The sequence below is a fragment of the Cryptomeria japonica genome, chromosome 1, assembly GCF_030272615.1.
Source record: "Cryptomeria japonica chromosome 1, Sugi_1.0, whole genome shotgun sequence".
Lineage (NCBI taxonomy): Eukaryota > Viridiplantae > Streptophyta > Pinopsida > Cupressales > Cupressaceae > Cryptomeria > Cryptomeria japonica.
Window position 1 is genome coordinate 128,406,011 of NC_081405.1, and position 9,667 is coordinate 128,415,677.

The 9,667-nt window shown below is 32.8% G+C and overlaps 1 long non-coding RNA gene across 1 annotated transcript; it reads right to left on the minus strand.

Annotated features, from left to right (window-relative positions):
• Positions 1-980: 980 nt before the first annotated feature.
• LOC131028292 (uncharacterized) lies at positions 981-6,209 on the minus strand. Its single transcript, XR_009102584.2, has 3 exons — positions 6,114-6,209; positions 5,969-6,031; positions 981-1,172 (listed from the first exon to the last, which is right to left on the minus strand). It is a non-coding gene; the product is annotated as an uncharacterized LOC131028292 (long non-coding RNA).
• Between the last annotated feature and the right edge of the window lie 3,458 nt (positions 6,210-9,667).

A 9,667-nucleotide genomic window follows, 5' to 3' on the forward strand; every position in this document is an offset into this window, starting at 1 on the left:
TCTAATTTTAGAGCCCAACTTCCTTATTACAAAGAACTAATCAAATAGGTTCACCAAGAGTACAATTAATAACATTGACCTTATGTTTTCCACTTAGTAATATAAATTATGCATTTACACGTTGCCTAAGAAAAAAAATTGATCTTATGTTGGCTTAAATTAATAAATTCTACTTCCCTTTGAAATGATATTAGAAGGATCTAGAAGAGTAAAATAGGTTCCATCTCCATAAATATAAACTACTCAATTTTATAGGACATGTTATAAATCTAGAATTATTCATTGAATAGAAGAGAATCTTGTCAGAAGTAACAAAATATCAAAACTTATATAGATGTAAAATGATAACCATTATTTGTTATAATGAATCAACATAATTAATTTTTATTTTTTACAAATATATTTAGTGATATTTTAGTGCAACAAATTTTTGTGTGTAATCTCATTATTACAATCCCAACCTAGAACATTTAGACAAGAAATAATAGGGAAAAAAAATAACTTGTTTCCCTTACATAATGGAAAAACGAATAAAAACTAATTCCAAAATTTATTTCCCCTCCCTTACCCAAATTATGGACAAAGATTAGATAATTCTTTTCTTGATAGGAAAATGAAAAGATTCAAATGACTAGTAGATACCTTATAAGTCAAGTATAATTTATAATCCCTATAATTAAAATGTTTGAAACTAACCTTGAATGATAAATAATGTATAGAAAAGTATCTCTTGGAGACTGTTACCAAGATTTTATCACACCTAAAAAAATTTGGTGACCTATAATAGTTCTTATGTATTGCAAAGAAAAGGTACACAAATTGTTTTCCAAAACTTTGCTATCTTTATTAAATAAACATGTATACCATACAAATATCTCATTCCAATGTGCAATGTTTTAGTTAAGAAAGATATACATGAATAAAACATCTGCATGTAATACATTTTTATTTATAAAGAATGAACTATCTACAAGATCCCACACAAGCTATGGGAATAGTGGAGAAAAGATCACACTGATCATAGAAATGAAAACACAAAAGGAACAGAAGAATGTAGGAAGAAGGGAAAGAAAGAACCCATCATTTCCTGAATAGGTTGATGAGTTCTATAGAAGGGTCTTCTAGTCAGCTTCGTTGATCCAAGCATCCCATTGTCCGCTCCATGAGATGACCTGAAACAAAGAGAGAAATAATTTGGTTAGAGCTCTGGGTTATTCCTTTCATTCCTACATACAATATGCTGCTCTTAGTATGCCTACACTACTATAATCAGATTTCACAATAGAGAAGATCAATGCAGAAAAGATGCCATGACATATCAGTGAGAAACATATTTTTATCTAATTTGTTTTCTTCATATGTAGATTTAGGTTTTCATTTCATATTCATCATGTATGTGGGTTAAAATGGGCTCTCAAAGGGGTTGAGATCCGCGTACATGTCACTAGTCACACAGTGACACTAACCAGCTGCTAGATATAGGGTACAATCATATTCATAGTCCCATATGCTATCACTCAATGATAGTATAAAACTGCCATCTAGTGGTAGTATATACAACAATGAACATGATTACCTTCAATAAAAATAGCTAACTAGAGCCATTATGTGAATAAAAATAGTATTCATGAGCAACAGTTGTCAGAAGTGACAATATTTTACAAGGAAATTAAGAGAGATAAAGTCATATCCATCATAAAGGAAAAGGTGACTATGTGAATCAATGAGGAGGGAGGATTTTTGGTCTTTAGCACAAGTAACTGTCACAAAATAACAAAATCTATCAGTTTCATAAAAGTAGAACATCAAGGAAAGTTAGATTTGAATCCCAATACTTTAGTTGTGATAGCTAATCATGTAAAGACCAAAAACCCCGACCTCTTTTCATCTGCACAAATACCTTCCACCTTACTAAGTTAAGACAATATAGAAGGCAGATGTACATCAAAAGAGTAATCAGATTTATAACACTAAGCACAACGTCATGATAGATCCAATGAACTAGTTTACTGTTAGTTGGAGAGATTTGTATTGAACAGTTTATAAAAAGAACAGTCTCAAAAATAAGGAAAGTACATTCAAAATCAAAAGGACAGATGAATGGGGTTTTAATAGTATAAATCAGCTATCATGTATGGTACATAATTCAAGAAACATTCATCCATGGGTGTATTTCTCAATCAAGGTGGTAGTCCATGCTTTCAATTTGAAGGCCAGTACCCCAAAGTCAGCCACGGGGTATAAAGGCAAAGTTGTAGATTTAAAACTCAATAAAATAGTGATCAAATTATACTCACAAACATGTAATAAAATGTGAGAGATTTCTCATATATAGTCATGTAAGGGCAATGAATAAAGAAGCAATTTTCAATAATGTGGAACAGAAAAAGTAGGCTTACAATGATAGCTTTGCAAACCTGTTGATAAGGTTTATGATGTGAATCTAATACAATGACACATTTACTATCAAGTTATAGTCAATTAGGGACATTATCAAACTCCAAATGATAGATGATGATCAATCAGTTATTGATAATCTCAAATACAATATACAAAGAGAAGCATAAACCTTATAATCAGCCATACTATAATGAGGGCAGTGCCTTAACCAATCACAACCAAGCAAAAGTAATATGAAGTGACAATGGATAATAGTGAATGCAAACCACAATGTCCTATGCAAGACACAAAACCCTTAAGAAATTGTTCCATCATAGGGCATGTCCAAAGAGATTCCAATAAGCAGAGATGGTCATTCACAAATATTTTACAATAGCTCATTCTTGCAGTCCAGCTTGCAGCCTACAAGGGGGCATTAATAATGATAAGATATCTTATGTATGAGACAAGGAACAACAGTGATAAACTAAGCTACCTCAGAGAAGATAAAACAGTGCTACAATTATATATTCACACAACCATGAGAAGTCATCATACACTTTAGCCATAGTGAACTGATCCACAGAGAAGCATAAAAATTTACAATCATGATAAAGGTTATTGACTATTGGTGAAGCATCGTGCAAAGAGAAGTCATATAGTGCAGCATAAATAGGGTATATCAAAAGAACACAAAGCCATAGTGTGGAGGATTTAAGTTTTGAAAAGGGAGTTAAAAGTAATCATAATACACAAAGCACATTGATGAAAGCCCAGGTATGAGAAAACTACAGTCATAAAGACAGTCAACAACCTATATAGATGATGAGTAAGCAGATATATACCATGAAGGAACAATCGCTATGTAGTTAGCCTTTTGTTATGTGATTAGAAATATTCATCATTAGTGATACAATAATTAAATAACAACATGAAGCCATGATTGCAAGTTTGTAGCAGGCATAGTACACATAAAAGATTATATAATGAGTTATAGTGGGAATAAGTATCAATTTTCAGATAAGAAAGATATTGAAGCCACAACTATCAAACTTAACATCTATAACAAAAGTATCAGTGAGGGGATAGGGTCGCGGTGGGCATTATTGATGTTAAGGATGACACCCCAGATGATAGGGACACAAGACTTGGGAGAAGAATGAGAGAAATAACTAAAAGGATGCAAAGCCACAATAAGGAAATCGAGGATATTAAGCGGGCAGTGGAAAATATGGAACATATGGAGCTAAAAGCGGCAAAAATTCTTCAAACATTAACCTAAGCCTATGCTTCTGTCGGTCTTTTTTGGTCTATAATTTGCGTTCTCATGTTTGCTGGTGTTTGGTTTGCCAACTATCTTTCCTTTGTTTGTTGTCTTTTTGTTTAGCTATGTTGTAATGTTTATCTTTTGATTTTCTGACTGTACTGGGTTTTAGGGGCCCATCAAAACCTGTTTTCCCATATTCAAAAACAAAAGTATCAGTGAGATTGTTTACAATCTTTGTCAAGATCAATATTCATAATTTGCAGGTGCCCAGTGAGCAATCATGAGATAGAGATCTAGAATCTGAAGACAATGATATTACACAGGAAGGAGCTCTTCACAGATGTCATATAAATAATAGTGACAGTCTATCATGATAGTTACAGGAAAACCAAAGAGCAGCATTATGAACAAGACAATAAGAGCAGTTATAATCACAAGAGATAGTAACTATGAAGAATAGTTCAATATATAAAATCCTCTCAAACAACCATAATGACCAATACATGGTATCTTGAGCCACAATAAGTCTCAATAGCAAAAGGGGGTTTTACAGTAAAGACACTAAATGGTTTTACAGTGATATCTAATCATCAAGTTTATTAGTCACAGTGCACTCATCATAAAAAAAAATCACTATGCAATAAACAGACTAAAGGGTTATAGTAGTAGTCATAAGTATAAAGGTTAAAACAACCAAGGACTCAAAGACAACAAGGAATATAGATGAGTAGTTCTAAGTCATACTGTATCAGATTTTAAATAATTGATTATGTTATCAAAATTCATATAGATAGAAAACCCTCAGAGATAATTGTCAAATTTGTGAAAAATAAACCTCTATCTATCAGAAAAGGGTTGATGTGTTTACAAGACTAAAAAAAAATGTTAAAGATACAGGGTAGCCATTGAAGACTGACATCATGGATATCATAGTAACATTCATATAAGAGTATCACAATTTTGATGGATTGAAGGTAAGAATACAGTACCAAAGTGGTAAAGACATAAGGACATAACAAAGCCTTAGAGCAACGAGCATCATATACAAAAATGATTGTGGATTGATGATTCTTGTTTGATTAACTTGAGAAAATCTATGATACATGTATAAATGCAATCATCCTTTCATAAAAGATTAACATAGTCATTAGCATTACATGAAGGAACATAATTACAAGTTAGTCAACGTGGGCAAGCTTATAATATAAGAAACAGTCATAGGCGTAAAGAAAAATCCTCTCAAACAATGATGAAAAGAATAATAATAGTTACAGGTATAGTGATACATTAACATTGGTGCAAGTTTCAAAATGTACACCAAGAAATCATAACAACCATGATTAATAGAGTAGCCATCACCATGTGCACAAATGATAGTATATAAAAGTCTACTACAGGGATACAGAGGATAATATCCATTAACAAACTGTACATTCATTGTACAAGAAATACAATATAGAACTGTGTAGCATCTCATCACAGTTGTTACACAATGAATTCACACTACAATAGAAATGATCATTCATGATAAGATATGCTACAGTCAAGGATTAACTTCAATATCAGTTATCAGCCATTTGATACAGTAAAGATAATAGTATCTTGAGAATATCTTGCAGACCATAAAGTATGATCATGCCAATAACCTCAAAAGAATACAAACTAAGACAGTCTTAGATGTATGTGTCTTTTTAACAGAGATTGGGTCATCTCCAAAGGACAGTGAACAATGTACAACAATGAATGTCCTTTACCATGACAGAAATACCACTGTCTATGACAGTCAAGAATATCAGATTTATAAAGTGTATCTATGGCATAAAAGAGTCAATAGTAATATAGAAGCAAGATCACGTCATACAGGACATTAAAAGTGGGTTCGATCTTTGAAAAGCTTATTGCCCATATGCACAAATTTCATTAAGTCTCTTGCTACGGTAGAGAACTCTTCTAAAGATAGCAGCTACAGTAAGGATAGCAAACCATTGCATGTAAATGAATTAATCAGCGAAATCTTTCTCAAAGAGTATGAAGTCGAGCAGCCAAAACCTTCATGAGTAGTTAGCAGAGTAGAAAAAGGAAGAATCTAGCGGCATACAATGACATACAGTTTTTTTTTTTTTATTAACATAAAAATATCTATGGTTTTACATAATCATAATCACAGAGATATTTAGTAAGCCTTTTTATTAAATTGTGCATGTATGAAGAAAGCTTCCCAGTTAAACCCTAGATATTATGCGTTTAAAAAAAAACAGATCTTGTTTTTTTTTTTTCTTTTCTTTCTAAAGATAGTGACAGAGAAAGGGTAAAAGCTCATACCATGTTTTCATGCATGAGAACCTTCCTCAAAAGAGACAGAGTGTAGAAAAGTCTCAGAGAAACCTTAGTTCGAACAAGGGAAAATGAATGAGATAGAGAACGTTATAGGCAGAAAGCGGCTTGAACGAGAGAACCATTTGCATACCATGACACCAAGCATGCGAAGAATGTCCAAATATCAAGTCATCAATCCCTAGTCCAGTCTCCATTTTGAGCAAAGTAATAAGTGTATGTCGGCTAAGAACAGTCTTCTCCAAGCAGAACAGAGAATGCAAAACGAAGAGAATAAGGATTTTAGGGTTTGAGATATTCCTTATTATAGTGCCCTAGTTTTCTCATGCACTTTTTTTTATATTTGTTTTTATTAAAGAAATCATACATCCTTTTATTTGTACGGGGTTAATGACTTTTTAAAGTCATTAAACTTAAGTCCTAGGTTTAGAACGCTCATTCAAAGGGTCAATATTTGATTAAAAAAAAATTATATTTTCTTTGTAATTTCTTATTTATATTAAGTTATAAAAAGGAATTAATCTTCATGCAATTAGTAATTTAATTTAATATTTCTTAAAACAATTCAATTAATTAATGTTTTAATAAGTGTTAAATTAAATTATTTTAAAGACAAAGCAAAAGCGACCTTATCATATACATGCAGAGTACTATGAAGAAGAGGGTTTGTTTTCTTTTCTCAAACTATATTTGGCAGAGGGCATGGAATTTTTTTAGAGGTAGTTGGCTTTTCTTGGGGATGCTATTTTTGGCAGTTATCATGCAGTTTGAATAGAGGAGTACTTTTTTCAGTTCAGAACTATTTTAGGCTTCCAGGTTCATGCAGTTTTCAGACAGAGAGTGCTTTTTGCTTTCATGAGCTTTTTTTAGCAGTACTATCATGTAGTTTCAGCTAAGGGGGATGTTTTCAATTCAGAGTTATTTTTGGTGAGATTAGCAGTTATACTTTTTTAGCATAGGGGTTCTTTTCATGCAATTGCAGTTGGAGTCCTATTTTGAGCATATGAGGCTATTTTTGGTAGGGTTACACATGAGCTTTTTAAGCTATTTTGGGAAAATTCACTCAAAGCTTTTTCTCATGCAATTTTTTCTATTAGGGCTTTTATGAAGGAGATGTACATGATGGGTTCTATATATTCTCTCTCTCTTTTTCCCTCTGGTTCTTTCTTTTTTGCATACACACTTTTGCAAAAAAAACATTGTATCAACACTTTAGTATTTCAGTTTTATAGTACATTTCCTTTCATATTTTAGAGTTTCATATTTTTGTCTTGGTAATTGTGCATGTTCATTTGCAGAATTGATAGAAATTTACTATGTTTTAATTTAAAACCTTTCAATTTTAGTCTCTTTTATGTACATGTATCTTCCATTTTTCGTATAATCATAGGTTTTAGGTTGTGTAAAAGAGGTATTTTGTCAATTTGGTTGTGAAACTAGTTTTCTTTCCAAGTTTACATTCTCCTGGGCCTTCCTAGAAAATATTTATGTGTTTGGAGATTAAAATTACTTTGTGTGGGTGAAGTTCTATCATATTTTTGTGAGTTTTAGGCTATTACCATTACAATTTTGGTGTATCACCTCCTAGTTTAGTTGCAAATTTCAGTATTTTCAGTTCATTCTCTCACTCTTTTCCACATTAGTAATTTAGTTTTTTAGGAGAGATTCAAGGGAAGCCGACACGTAGCCCGGAGATTCACCTTTTCTTTGAGCAACCCACAGGTTAGAAGGTGTTTCCATGTTTCATAGGATTGCTTGGTTTCACACCTAGCATCTCAAGTGCAATCCTTCGTGACAACAGAGACTAGAACATACAATGATATTATAATAACACTTGAATCAGCAACAATAAATTTATGTATGTCATGAACACTATGAATAATATGTCTATTATATTTCTAAATAAACACAATTGCCTAAATTTGATAAAGGTTCATGCCACTAGACCTCATGAATAAGTCCCCCTTAAAAAATGCAATCAAACAATTAAAGGCATTACTTATAAGATTTAGTTCATGCCATTCAAAGGAAATTTAATTACCTCTCATTGTTCATAAAATTATCCTTTTTATTTGAAAAGTGTTAGATTAAATAGTGTTTTACTATTTACTATTTGTTAAAGTTCAATTTAGGTAAAATAATTAATTAAGTAGATGGATATTGTTGAGTCCTATTTGGACTCTAACTTCCAGGTAGATATTGTTGAGTTCTACTTGAACTCGGCTTCCTTCAGTTTGAGACACACCTCTCAACCTTATACACTCTTTCTATCTGCTCTTGCCTATTTAAGCAGAGCTCATTGGATGTATTTATCATCTCAATATATCTGTAGCATATGTATTGCATGCGGCTTTGTTGTTTGAACACAGGCCCATGTATTTTGGCTGAGGTTCTTTATGCAATTTTGGTTGGTTGAACACCGGCCCATGTATTTTTATCATATCCCTTGAATGTTGGTTGATGCAATTTTTTACTTTGGCAGCACTTACATGAAGCTTATTTCCTTATTTATGGAGGCGTTTTTATTGTGCCGGCCCTTCTAAACTCGTGTTTTTTCCTTGCTCAGGAGGTTTCTTTTGTGATCTTTAGACAGTGTCTTTATCGGCACCATTCGCTAAAGATCCGTTGAGATGAGCGTTTGAAGGCCTATTCAGGCATTCAATTTGGCGCCCTACCCAACTTTTGGGAGCTCGTGCACTTAATGCATTGTTCGGCGTACTTTATAGTGTGAGCCTTTTGCATCATGACCCATTCACATCGACCTTTCATTTAATATTTGTCAATGGTGTATTAAAAACTTGCAGATCTTTGTGGAGACACGCATCATCCTGTTCGCTGGTTCCTTTATTGGATCGCTGGTATCTCCATTTAGCAGTTTTTGCCTTTCTTTGGCCGAGATCTTCGTTGATTTCTTTGTCGCTGGATTATTTATTGCTAAGCAGATGCATATATGTTGTGTTGGGCCCGTATTTTGCAACAATTTAGTTTTTTGTTGCATTTTTAGCCTTATAAGCTATTATTTTTCTGGATAGTCTATATTGCTTGTGATGGCATATCTCGGGATGTTTTGACGAATTATAGTTAGTATGGGTTTTTGTTTTGTCTTGGAGAGGGGGAATTACAAGTAATGGAGCGATTTTATAATCATTCATTTGAATGAACTTATGTTATTGTCATATTTGTATAATAAAGTTCCATGTCTAGGCAAACCTTGTGAGCATAGTATCTCGAAAGGTTTTAGGGCTCAAGTTTTAGAGTTATTTTTTAAAATGTCGATTATGACATTTTAGAGTCAGTTATTCATTTTGAGTGTCTGCGTGCTCTTTGGACTCACATTCGAGAGTTATACGGAGACCATTCTCCACCATATCTTGATGCTCCTCTTTTTGATTCTCATGTGCCTCTTCATTCTTCAAAGATGATTGCCCATGATTTTGACCCTTTGGAGGTTGCAGATACTTCAGAGGTTCCTGATTCTTCATTTTAGATAGTTGATCAGCTTTCACTTAAGATTTCCATCATTTCTACTTGGTAGGATTATCATTGTCTTCATGATTGGAATTCCTACTTGCTAGACATTGGTTCTTTGTTTGTAAAATATCACATTACAAATTTGAGAGACACATTTGAGAGTTTGTCTCTCATATTTGATGATAGTTGTGATGCAATCATTGTCACTTCATCTTC